We start from the raw sequence: 11,505 nt of genomic DNA on the forward strand, positions 1-11,505 counted from the left end.
CAACCTCCCGATCCGCCTTGCTCTGTGCATGACAGGGGGCGGCGCCCCAACTCCCCAATCAGCCCTGCTCTGAGCCCGACCAGGGGCTGCACCTAGGGATTGGGCCTGCCCTCTGCCACCCGGGAGCAGGCCTAAGCCAGCAGGTCGTTATCTCCTGAGGGGTCCCAGACTGTGAGAGGGCACAGGCCGGGCTGAGGGACCCCTCCTCCCCCCTGAGTGCACAAATTTTTGTGCACTGGGCCTCTAGTCCTATATAATAAAAGGCTAATATGCAAATTGACCAAATGGTGGAAAGACTGGTCCCTATGACATGCACTGACCACCAGGGGGCATAAGCTCAACACAGGAGCTGCCCCCTGGTAGTCAGTGCACTCTCATAGGGGGAGCACCGCTCAGCCAGAAGCTGGGCTCATGGCTGGCGAGCACAGCGGTGGTGGCAGGAGCCTCTCCCGCCTCCGTGGCAGCACTAAGGATGTCTGACTGCAGGCTTTGGCCCCCAGGGTCTTATCCACTTGTATGTATGCCAGTTCTTATTTCAATTTCCATGTCTGTTAGACACTGACCTACTGCAGTTTCTCTCTGCTGGCTTTTTCTCTCCCACTGTCTGATTATTTGTTACTTTGAAATAATGGAGCACATGAAGAACTACAAAATTCTTAGTTTGCATTGTTCTTAGTTCATCCACTCTCTGCTCCTGTATACAATGTTATCATTGAGACGCTACATTTCTCAACATGCAGCCTGCGCCCTCCTTCCCGCCCAGCTGTTTTCTTGGAGATCTTCTCTCGATCAATGTAGAACAACTGGAGAGAAATAATGGAGGGAGAGAGGGAGGGGTAATTAATACACTCTGGCTGCCTCAAAAAGCAATGTGTCTCTGGAAAAGTAATAATCACAAAATTTCTAGTTGGTGCAGATCCTTGATCTGAGGCAGGGGGCAAAGAGATAGATATTATGTGTCTTTTATCCTTTTTCAGACAGTGTCTGATTCATATGATAAAAATCTGACTAGGCTTTGAAGGGAAGCCTCGGTAGGAATTTCTTTATCCAGTTCAATATGCCTTAAATTTAGGAATTCGTATGTTCTCAGACTTAGTGTTTGCTGGTGTATTGAGTTTTCATCGTAGTTGTTTTACATTATGACTGAGGACTGAAGACAGCTTCCCTTGTCCAAACACAATCTGTCAAAATGTCAACTTGAGGAATTCACCACTGAATTACAGCTATGTTCAATAATCACAACAAACCAACAGTAGTTAAAGCACAAAGGATCTGAGAGTCAGCTGAGAATCAGGTGGGAACCAGGAGAGACTCAATTCAAAGAGGATGAACAGAACCAGTGAGGCGGGAAAATGCAAAAACTTTTTCTTAGTGCCTGAGTAGAGAACTAAATATGTTTTGCTTTGATTATATAAACCATTTACATGCATACCCAAACCTATTTGGAAATAGAAAAGTTTTTGAAGCCAAACAACAACAACAACAAAATCATCCTATGCTTTAATTAAATTGAGCCTATGTTTTCAAAACAATAAATCATTTAAATCCAAATCATTGAAAAATAAGAATTCATATACCTGGTTAGGTTCTGAAAATATAGGGCACTGTGCTGTGTCAGTTTCCATATCAAAGAAAACTGGTGAAAGGCTAGTTTTAAAACAGTCACTTTTGCCCTAACTGGTTTGGCTCAGTGGATAGAGCGTCGGCCTGCGGACTAAAGGGTCCCAGGTTCGATTCTGGTCAAGGGCATGTACCTTGGTTGTGGGCACATCCCCAGTAGGGGTGCAGAAGGCAGCTGATCGATATTTCTCTCTCATCGATGTTTCTAACTCTTTATCCGTCTCCCTTCCTCTCTGTAAAAAAATCAATAAGATATATTTAAAAAAAATAAAGTCACTTTTCTTTCATCAGATTTCCTCTCCAATTCCCTTAGTATGTGTGTGTGTCACCTTTTGACAGGTGACAACATCAAGGTCAGAACATCAGCAATGAAGCAAATAACAAAAAGGATATGCAGTGGAGCCTCAAAAGAAAATGCTTGTTCAATATCTGCAATGACTAAAAGGGGAAATATTGAAGTACATTTGTTATTCTAGCTTGATCAAAGCAGGTCGCCAATCTTTCCGACCTCACAGACCACCAGTGGTCCGCAGACCACTGGTTGGTGACCGCTGGAGAGGGTTTGTTGCTGCTTATGAAATTGAGGCACCTCACAAAAAAATTAAGTTATTCTTTGCACAGTCTCATAACAGCTTGTCATTCTGCAACTAATGTGGAAATATGGCATTGCAAGATTTACATATATATACATATATATATATATTCTATGCTTTCAAGTTGAAGTTTACATTTTCAATCCAGAAATCAACAATTTCTGGAATTAAGTTTTCATTATAACTTTCTCACAGTTGCTGGATTAGGAATCTTCTGACACTAAGCAGGAATGTAAATTGAACATATTTCTGTGTGGGAATTCTAGGGAGTAATGAATCAGGAAGTTGGGCTGTTATGGAGTTGCCAAAATTATGTTTATTCAATTTCAATATATTTGAGCCTGAATCATGTAGACACCTTTAAAAGCACAACTCAAACAGCCTTATTTGTTTTGTTAATGAATAAATCATGGTAATACATAAACGCTACCCCCCCACCCCCCAAGAAAACTGGTTAGCAGAATAAGTTGTTAAACATTTATTTCCAGCAAATACCTCTCAGACAAATTAGTTGGCTTGGACCCAGAAAACCAAAGGTTGAAATAAATTAGTTAATACTTAAAAGTAATAAGGTTAAGAATTTTAATAAAAATAGAAGCTCCCATTCCTACTATTTAACTTATGGATGCTAATATTCAATGAAGTGTGATATGTTATCACTGAGGCACAAAACAGAAGGGGCTTTATGTGTGAGGATGAATGATACTTCAACCTTTGACATTATTCATTAGTGCTTAACAGATACCAATCATTATTCTAGGTCAGTGTTTCTCAACCTTGGCTGCACATTAGAATCACCTGGGCATCTTTTAAAAATCCTGATTTCTGGGCCTCGTCCTCTGAGGCCCAGCTACCCTCATCCGAGGATGAGGCCCAGAAATCAGGATTTTAAAAAGATGCCTAGGTGATTCTAATGTGCAGCCAAGGTTGAGAACCACTGTTCTAGGTGCTAGAGATTTATCAGACGAAAGTCCCTGCTCTTGTGGAATTTACATTCTAGTGAGAGGAGAAAGGCTGTAAACACCAAACACAATAAGTACAGACATTGTACGATATGTTAGAAGGTGAAAAGTGCTATTAAAAAACAAAGCAAGCTAAAAGGAGTCAAGAGTGGTTCCAATATTTTAAATTAGGAAGTCAAGCTGGGCTTTATTGGAAGATGATAGCTAAGATGAGAGAGAGAGTGAACTAGGAAAATATCTGGAAGGAGAGCACGTTAGACAGAAAAGCTGGTGCAAAAGTCCTGTCAGGAGCATGCTTGACAGGTATGAGACTGTGGGGAACCGATATAGGGTTGAGCCTCGGACTGACCTGCTGGCAAAGTCACAAACAAGTCCCAGCTTAGAGGGCTCAGTCCTCTTAGCCTAATTAGGCTTGACCTTATAACACTCCGTGGATCTTATCTGGGAGGCTAATGGGCTGAGGGAAGTGCAGGAAGTGTAACTATGGTCAAAACAGGTGAAACTCACAAGAACAGTGTAACTATGGTAACCACTACCTTGTTTACCTCTGACTATAAAAGGTTGATACCGCCTGAGCACCCGTGGAAGTCCTTCCTCTTGAGTTGGACTTACCCGCCTGGCCCCCCAATATTCCCAAATTATCTCTTGTCTTTTCTCTTTCATTTGTGTGTGGCTCCTCTTCCAGATCCTGAACCCTGAACCACACGGGACGTGGAGGGAAACATTTACAACATGAGACAGCGAGGGGCCAATGTGGCTGGGCAGAGGAAGCAGGTGAGAGAGAGAGAGTAGTAGAAGAGGTTAGATAGGTAATACGGGGATTGGATGAGTTGGGCCCTTGTATGTCATCATAAGAACTTTAGCTTAATTCTGACTTCTATTTTAACAGGATTACCCTGGTTGTTATGTTGAAAAGGGACTGTAAGGAGCAACACGTAAACAGGGAGACCTGTTAGGAGGCTACTGCAATAATCCAGGTGAGAGTTGATGGTGATTCAGACCAGGCAGGTGGTCAGGCTCTGGATATATTTTAAAGGTACAGGCAATAAGATTTTCTGATGGATGAGATGGGGCAGATCAGAGAAAGGCAAGGTATTTTCATTTAACAACAGGAAAAATTTGAGTTATTAACTGAGATGAGAAAGACTGGGTGGTACAAGTTTGCAAGGGGAAATTAGAAGTTCAGTTTTGTACATCTGAAATTTGAGACGTCTGTTAGTAGAAATTTAATAAGCAATTGCTTATAACAATCTGGAATTTAGGGCAAAGGCTAAGACTGGAGATAGACATTTGGGATTTGTTAGCATGTGAAGTATATGCAAAACCATGAGTTGATGAGGTCACTGAGGGAGTGAATATAGCCAGAGAAGAGGTCCAAGAACTGCACTTGGGGTGCTTCCAAGAGTTTGGGAATTAGGGAAAAACAATAAATGTTACTGAAAAGTGGCCAGTGAGGTTAGAGGCAAACCACGAGAGTACAGTATGGGAAAACCAAGGGAAGGAAGTGTTTCCAAGAGGAGGAAGTGACCAACTGCAACAAATGCTACTGACTCGCCAAGTAAAATTAGTATTGAAAATTGTCTGCTGGATTTAGCAATGTCCTTGACAAGAGCGATTTCTGTGGCAAGGTGAAAATGAACAAGCCTGATTGGAGTAAGTTTAAGAAAGAATGGGAGAAGAGGCATTAGAAGTACAAACGTTACACAATCTTTTTGCATTTTACTGTGAAGGAGAGCAGAGAAATGGGATGGTTAGCTGGAGTGGGAGCAGGATCAAGAGATTTTTAAATCAGAGAAATAAGAGCATATTTATTTGTGCTTGGGAATGGTCAGTGGAGAGGAGAAAATTGATGTTGTAAGAGCGACGGGAGAGAATTGTTAGAGCTGTATTCTTGAGTAAACAAGAAGAGGTGGGACGCGGTGTCCACCTGGACAGTTGGCATTATATAAGAGCATGCACAGTTCATCTATTATAATTGGAGGAAAAGCAAACTCTGTGGGTATAAATTAAGAGTACATGGGTAAATGTGCTTGTGGGCACCAGTGGAAGCTCACATTTGGATGCTTTTATCTCACTTAAAAAGTAAGCAAGATTTTCAGCTGAAAGTGAGGATGAAGAAGAGGTGCTGGAGATTTGAAGAGAGGAGAAAGTATGAAGCAGTTATCTGGGAGAGTGGAAGAATTAATGGGCTGGCCAGATAATAGTACGATTGGCAGATAACATTAAGCGAACATTTGAATAATAATAATAATGGCAGGTAAACATATTGAGTGCTTATGTTTTAGGCACTGTTTTAAAAAACTAACATATATCGACCTATGAACTGGCATAATTATTATCCTTATTTTAGGATAAGTAAACTGAGCTGTTGCTTATCTGTGGTCACAAACCTAAGTAAATGGTGGAGGCATGCTATAAAGCCAGGCTTTTTGACTCCAGACACTAGGCTCTTTCTTCTACACAGTTAAATATTTGTTGATTGACTGAATGAAGGATAAATTAAAGAAAGGAAGGAAGACTAAACAATCAATGCTATCTCCGTGGTCTGTGGATTTCTGTTAAGTCATTTTTGCTACTCATGTGACCTAAATGGTGTGTTCCAGATCTTGTAACTGGGTTCATGTGTGGAGAAGAAGCTGTGCCTAGACATCTGACACATGTAGATTTGAATCCCAGCTCTTTTCTCACTTGCTATGTTATCTTGGCCAAAAAACTTAATCCCCGAGTCCCAGTTTCCTCATCTTTAAAATGAGAATAACATGCACTCACAGCATTTATGGAGATTAACAGAGTGTATGTAAAGTATCTGGTACAGTACCTGATACAAAGTAGGTTCTCAGTAAGATGAGTTTTCCTCCCCATCCCTATTCGGGTGAGTTGCCCAGACCTTCAGTTCCCTCCCCAGAAAGGACCCTTCTTTGCACTTGCCCGTTTCATTACCAGAACTAGTTTCTACTCGCAACCCAGTGAAGTCGTCATCGTAGTATCACGGGTGGAGAGGGAATGCTGTCTTGCACTTTACTTGTTGGACTGTCTGTTGCCTAATCTCGGATGCCTTCCCCACCCTCTGCTGTTAGCCTGCTCTGAAACAGTGAGGGCCTTCCAAGGGGGACCCTCTGGCAACAACTCTTCTGCCCACAACAGCCATTGAGACAATTCCTTGAGTTCCCAAACCCAGAAGGTGTGATTTGTCCTAACAAACTGCCCAACAGGGGCAGCGAAAGAGTGCACTTAATTTTAATAGTATCAGTTATACCAAACTCCAAATTTTCAAAATGAGTATCCTCATGAATTATTATGGAGTAATTAACCCTTTGAGTGCCAACCAATATCCTAGGAACTATGCTAAAATTGCCAAGGCATTTTTGCTGATTTTACAGCAGTTTAGGAAATCTGCACTTAGGTGCCATCTGTCAATAAAGACTGAACTACTAGCATCTAAAAGTGACACCGCAGGAGGAGTGTGATCGCGCTCCCCGGCACTCTAGGGGTTAATCCATATTACACGTATACTTCAAAGGATTTTTCCTGGAGCACTTTTTTTTTTCTTTTCAGGAATACATGTTTTATAAAGTTAGACACATAAACAGTTTTGTACCCTATTAGGCTCCAAGCAAGTGTTTTGTGTTTTTTTTCTTCCTTGTTAAATCTTTACAATTGTGAGCACCAGCGCATAATAACTTGCTGAGCTTCAATTAGGCCTAAAAACAATTACGTCCCAAATTGAAAACACACAGGATTCTCTATGTTATACTTACAAGCATTAATGAATATGTTAGTCTTTATTTTTTCATAATTTGATAAACCAAAGGGCACTTTGGTTTTATGTTGTTTACAGTAGTAGGGCAAAAAATTTAGAAAATTGTGAAAAATCAATTCCAGGCAATTAAGTCTGACTGGAAACGAAACAAAACAAAACAAAACAAAAAAACCATCCTGCATTTTCTTTCTTAGGACAGTTGGTGCAAATTTGCGACCTGAAGAGCAAGGAACGTGGATCCGGGCCAGGGCAGAGGGGGCGGGGCCAGGGCAGAAGGGGCGGGGCCAGGGCAGAGGGGGCGGGGCCATGATAGCCGGGTTTGCGGCTGCACGGAAGCCCAAAGAGTGGAGAAGGTGCTCGGTGGGCTAGAGAGGCTCTCGGGCCTCTCTGCTCCGCCAGCAGCGCTTCTCGCTCCAACAGAAGGTTCTGGAAGCTTGGGAGCAGCGAGCTGGCTTCAAGGACTTACCGATCTGGTATGTTTGCAGCTTGGGGAGGAGGCTCCTGAGGCCCAGGCACTTTACATTTTTCATGCTTTGTTCTTCTGGCAATGTGTGTGTTTCCTCAGACTGGCCACGATCACACCTTTGCGTCGGGGCTCAGATGGGGGGTGGAGGGGCGGAGAGAGGATCCTTCCCGCCCTTTTCTTCCTCGGGAGTCCGGTGTTCGGAAAGGGGTTTCCTCAGGTTTTTCCCGTAGGATTTGTAGACCGGCTTCTTTTTGAGAAACCTGGTCATCCACCTGCGGATTTATATTTTTATTTATTTATTTTATGTATAGATGTTGCTCATAATCTCTTGCACGCCCGCCCCCAGAAAAACAATTTTTTGAAAGTAAAGAATGGAAGAGGCCGTGACGATCTTTGTAGGCCAACCTCTCTCATTTGAGAACTGAGCCGACTGCGCGGGATAAGGATTTACGGGAGATTGTTGCGCAGCATTAAATTTATTTAAAACTGAAAACTTGGGGGGACACGAACAAAACCATAACAACAAAGCGCCGGAGGGTGAGGGTGCGCCCGCGGCGGCTGGTCGGGGCGTTTCCGGTACCGAGGGAGCCCCCGGCTCAGCCCCGGTTTAAGGATTCATTCCTGGCCGCTAACCGTACACTCTTGGGGATCTACTGGTCCCAATTCCTTCAATGCACGGAATCACCTCGCCTCTTTGAGCTTTTGTTAAAATTGTTTGTAAGCCCTACATATAGCCCGGTGGGAGTGGCACAGTGTTGGAGCTTCGGCCTATGAACCAGGAGATCGCGGTTTGATTCCGGTCAGGCCATGGTCACTGATTCTCATCATTGATGTTTCTATCTCTCCCTTCCTCTCTGAAATCAATACAAATATATACATTAAAAAAACCCTACATATACAGTGTAAAGATTTAAATGAATGTATGTGACTGCCCGCTCAGTGGTTAGAGCAGGGGAGGCGAAGGGCCGGGGATTGGATTCCTGGTGAAGGGCACGTATCGGTTGCAGGTTCAATCCCCAGCCCCTGTCTGGTGGGGAAAGGAGGCAACCAATGGATGTCTCTCTCACGTTGATGTGTCTTTCTCTCTCTCTCCTCCTCCTCTACCTCCACCCCCCCCCCCCCTCCAATCCCTTCCACTCTAAAAAATCAATGGGAAAAATATTCTCAGTCCTTGGGTGAGGAATAAAAGAAAAGATTTAAATGAATATATGTTACGCTCTTGTCGTCAGATACACAGCGGATTGTCATCAGATAGACAGTATATTAAATTTAACGGGGCTGGGGGAATAAAAGTTATAGTCCTTCCCCCAGCCAGCTAGCAAAACATTCAAAAACAAATATTTTTTTGAATGTCTATTGTGTACCAGGTGTTGGAGATATAGTATTAGATAAAACAGAAGGTGTCCTTCCTCTCCTAGAGCCAGTTAACTTGTTGTTCATTCATTCATGCGATAAATGGGGAAATTATAGAGCAGCTGGTTTCAACTCAGCAGGAGGAACTTTCTAATTATTAGAGTTGTTCATAAGGAGCATGAAACCACCCAGGAGATATTAACTCACCATCACTGAAAGTGACTTTCATTTGGATTAGTTGGTTTCTAAATATTGCTTTGACTTAATTTTGTATTGAATAACATGGCCAATATAATTTTGGTTGACATTAAGAAGCTTATGGATTAGGGGAAATGAAATATGTTTTTAAATAATTTTGTTAGGCAAGTATGGTAAGTGCTCAACAGAGGACTTGTAAGGTGGATTCTGAGGAAGGACAGGTCTCATTTAGTTTGAGGGGCTCAGGGATAGTTTCTTGCAGGAGGCAGGACTTATAATGGGCCTTGAAAGAGAGGTAGGATATTTTTTAATAGACTTTATTTTTAGAACAGTTTAGATTGACAGAAATAAAAATGAGAAGATAGTACAGTGTATTCCCACATACTCTATAACTAGTTTTCTCTGTTAACAACATCTTACATTACTATGGAACATTTGTTACAATTAATGATCCAATACAATTTTTAACCAAAGTCCATAGTTTATTCAGATTTTCTGTGGGTGTGTGTGTGTGTGTGTGTGTGTGTGTGTGTGTTTTCTGTTCCAGGATTCCCAACTAGTATATCACTAGTTGCAGAGTTTCCTTAGATTTCTCTTGGCTGTGACAGTTTCTCAGACCTTCTTTGTTTTTTATCATCTTGACAGTTTTGAGGAGTGCTGGTTGGATTTTTTGTAGGATGCCCTACTACTGGAATTTGTTTGGTGTTTTTCTCAAGATGGGACTGGGGTTTTGGGTTACTGAAAGTAAAAATACATCATATCAAGGGTACATACTATCAATATGATTTATGAATGTTGATGACAACTTTGACCACGTGGCTGGGGTAGTGTTAGTCAGGTTTCTCCAATGTTTGTGGAAAGTGTCAGATTTATCTCTTGTCTCCCATTTATTTATTTAATCATTTATATCAGTATGGACTTATGGGTATTTTTTTTATACTTGGAGTTATAAGGTAATAGTATTTTATTTTGCTGCTGAGATTTTTCCAGCTTTGACTATTGGGATCACTTTCAGTTTGTTCCGCCACTCTTTTGACATACCCCTCTCAATGTGGGGTTTTTCTGTTTGTTTTTGTTTTAAATCACTTCCTTAATTTCTGGCATTACAAAATACTCTAGGCTCATCATGCATATTTCATGTCCCATCCTAGAATCAACCATTTCTCCAAGGAACCATCATTCCTTTTATCGGAGAAAGGTATTAGAAACCAAAGTCTGGCTAGCGTATCATTTCTTTTAGACCTCTCTCAACTGACAAAGCAAAGAAATTAATGCGTGTATACTAGTGTATACTAATCCATGTATATACACATATGTATAAGTATTTCTATGTATATTCATCTGTATCTATATCAAGCTAACAATGAGTTCATATTGATGTTGCCAATGAGTTCATACTGATTACCACATGGATCATTTTAGCCTTGAGAGAGAGGAATAAAAAGAAAACGTAAACACAAATATGAGGAATAAAGTAAAAAAATGCTGTCACATTCTTAAATACGTCTCCTAGTATACATTACATGCATTTCTTTTGAATATCAAATTAGGAGTGGAATTGCTGGATTATACTTTATGTATCTTCAATTTAGTAGATAATACCTGTTAAGAACTATGAAAAGTCTGAGATTTTACCCTACTTGCAAGCTAACAAGCTAGCCTGTTACTGTTTTATTGATGTTGATAGAAGATACAAGATGCCTGGATTAGAAACAAAGGATTTTTTAAAATTCAGGCAAAAGCAATAGCCAAAGTTTCAGGTTCCTGTTGGTTCCCCTGACTCTCCCTCAGGGGGTTAGATGTGTGGGAAAAACTCAAGTGGACCTAGTTGGATGCATATACAGTTGGTTTTGTTGACAGAGAGGGAACACTGAGTGGAAGACTAAACATAGAAAAGGTACAGTAAAAATCCTATATAATAAAAGGGTAATATGCAAATTGACCCTAATGGCAGAACGACCAGGAACGACTGGTTGCTATGATGTGCACTGACCACTAGGGGGCAGACGCTCAATGCAGTAGCTGCCTCCTAGTGGTCAGTGCACTCCCACAGGGAGAGTTCCACTCAGCCACAAGCCGGGCTAACGGCTGTGAGCACAGCAGCGGTGGTGGGAGCCTCTCCTGCCTCTGCGGCAGGCAACACTAAGCTTAAGCTGCAGTCGGACATCCCCTGAGGGCTCCCGGGCTGTCAGAGGGATGCCTGACTGCCAGCTTAGGCCCGATCCCCCCAGGGAGAGGGACATCCCCCAGGGGGTCCTGGGACTGCAAGAGGGCACAGGCCGTGCTGAGGAGACCGCCTGTTCCCCCGAGTTCACGAATTTTTGTGCACTGGGCCTCTAGTCCTACCTAATAATAGATGAACATGGTAATTGACCATACCTTCACTACGCCTCCCATTGGCTAATCAGCGTGATATGCAAATTAACCGCCAACAAAGATGGCAGCTAATTTGCATACTGCAGGCAGGGCGGGACAGCGCCATCCCGCCTGCCCTGTCGCCATCCGGGCCTGCTATCTGCGACCCGGGGTGGCGGGCGTCCGTGTGCGACCCGA

The 11,505-nt window shown here is 42.4% G+C and overlaps 1 protein-coding gene across 1 annotated transcript in view; it reads left to right on the forward strand.

Annotated features, from left to right (window-relative positions):
* The first annotated feature begins 7,285 nt into the window (after window positions 1–7,285).
* LOC102246182 (chromosome unknown open reading frame, human C1orf146) overlaps window positions 7,286–11,505 on the forward strand; it is a 22,073-nt gene continuing 17,853 nt past the window's right edge. Inside the window, 1 exon segment of the mRNA XM_014550047.1 lies at window positions 7,286–7,408. The gene's annotated coding sequence lies outside the window, so the exon portion shown is untranslated.

This window comes from Myotis brandtii, unplaced genomic scaffold, assembly GCF_000412655.1.
Source record: "Myotis brandtii unplaced genomic scaffold, ASM41265v1 scaffold58, whole genome shotgun sequence".
Taxonomy (NCBI): Eukaryota; Metazoa; Chordata; class Mammalia; order Chiroptera; family Vespertilionidae; genus Myotis; species Myotis brandtii.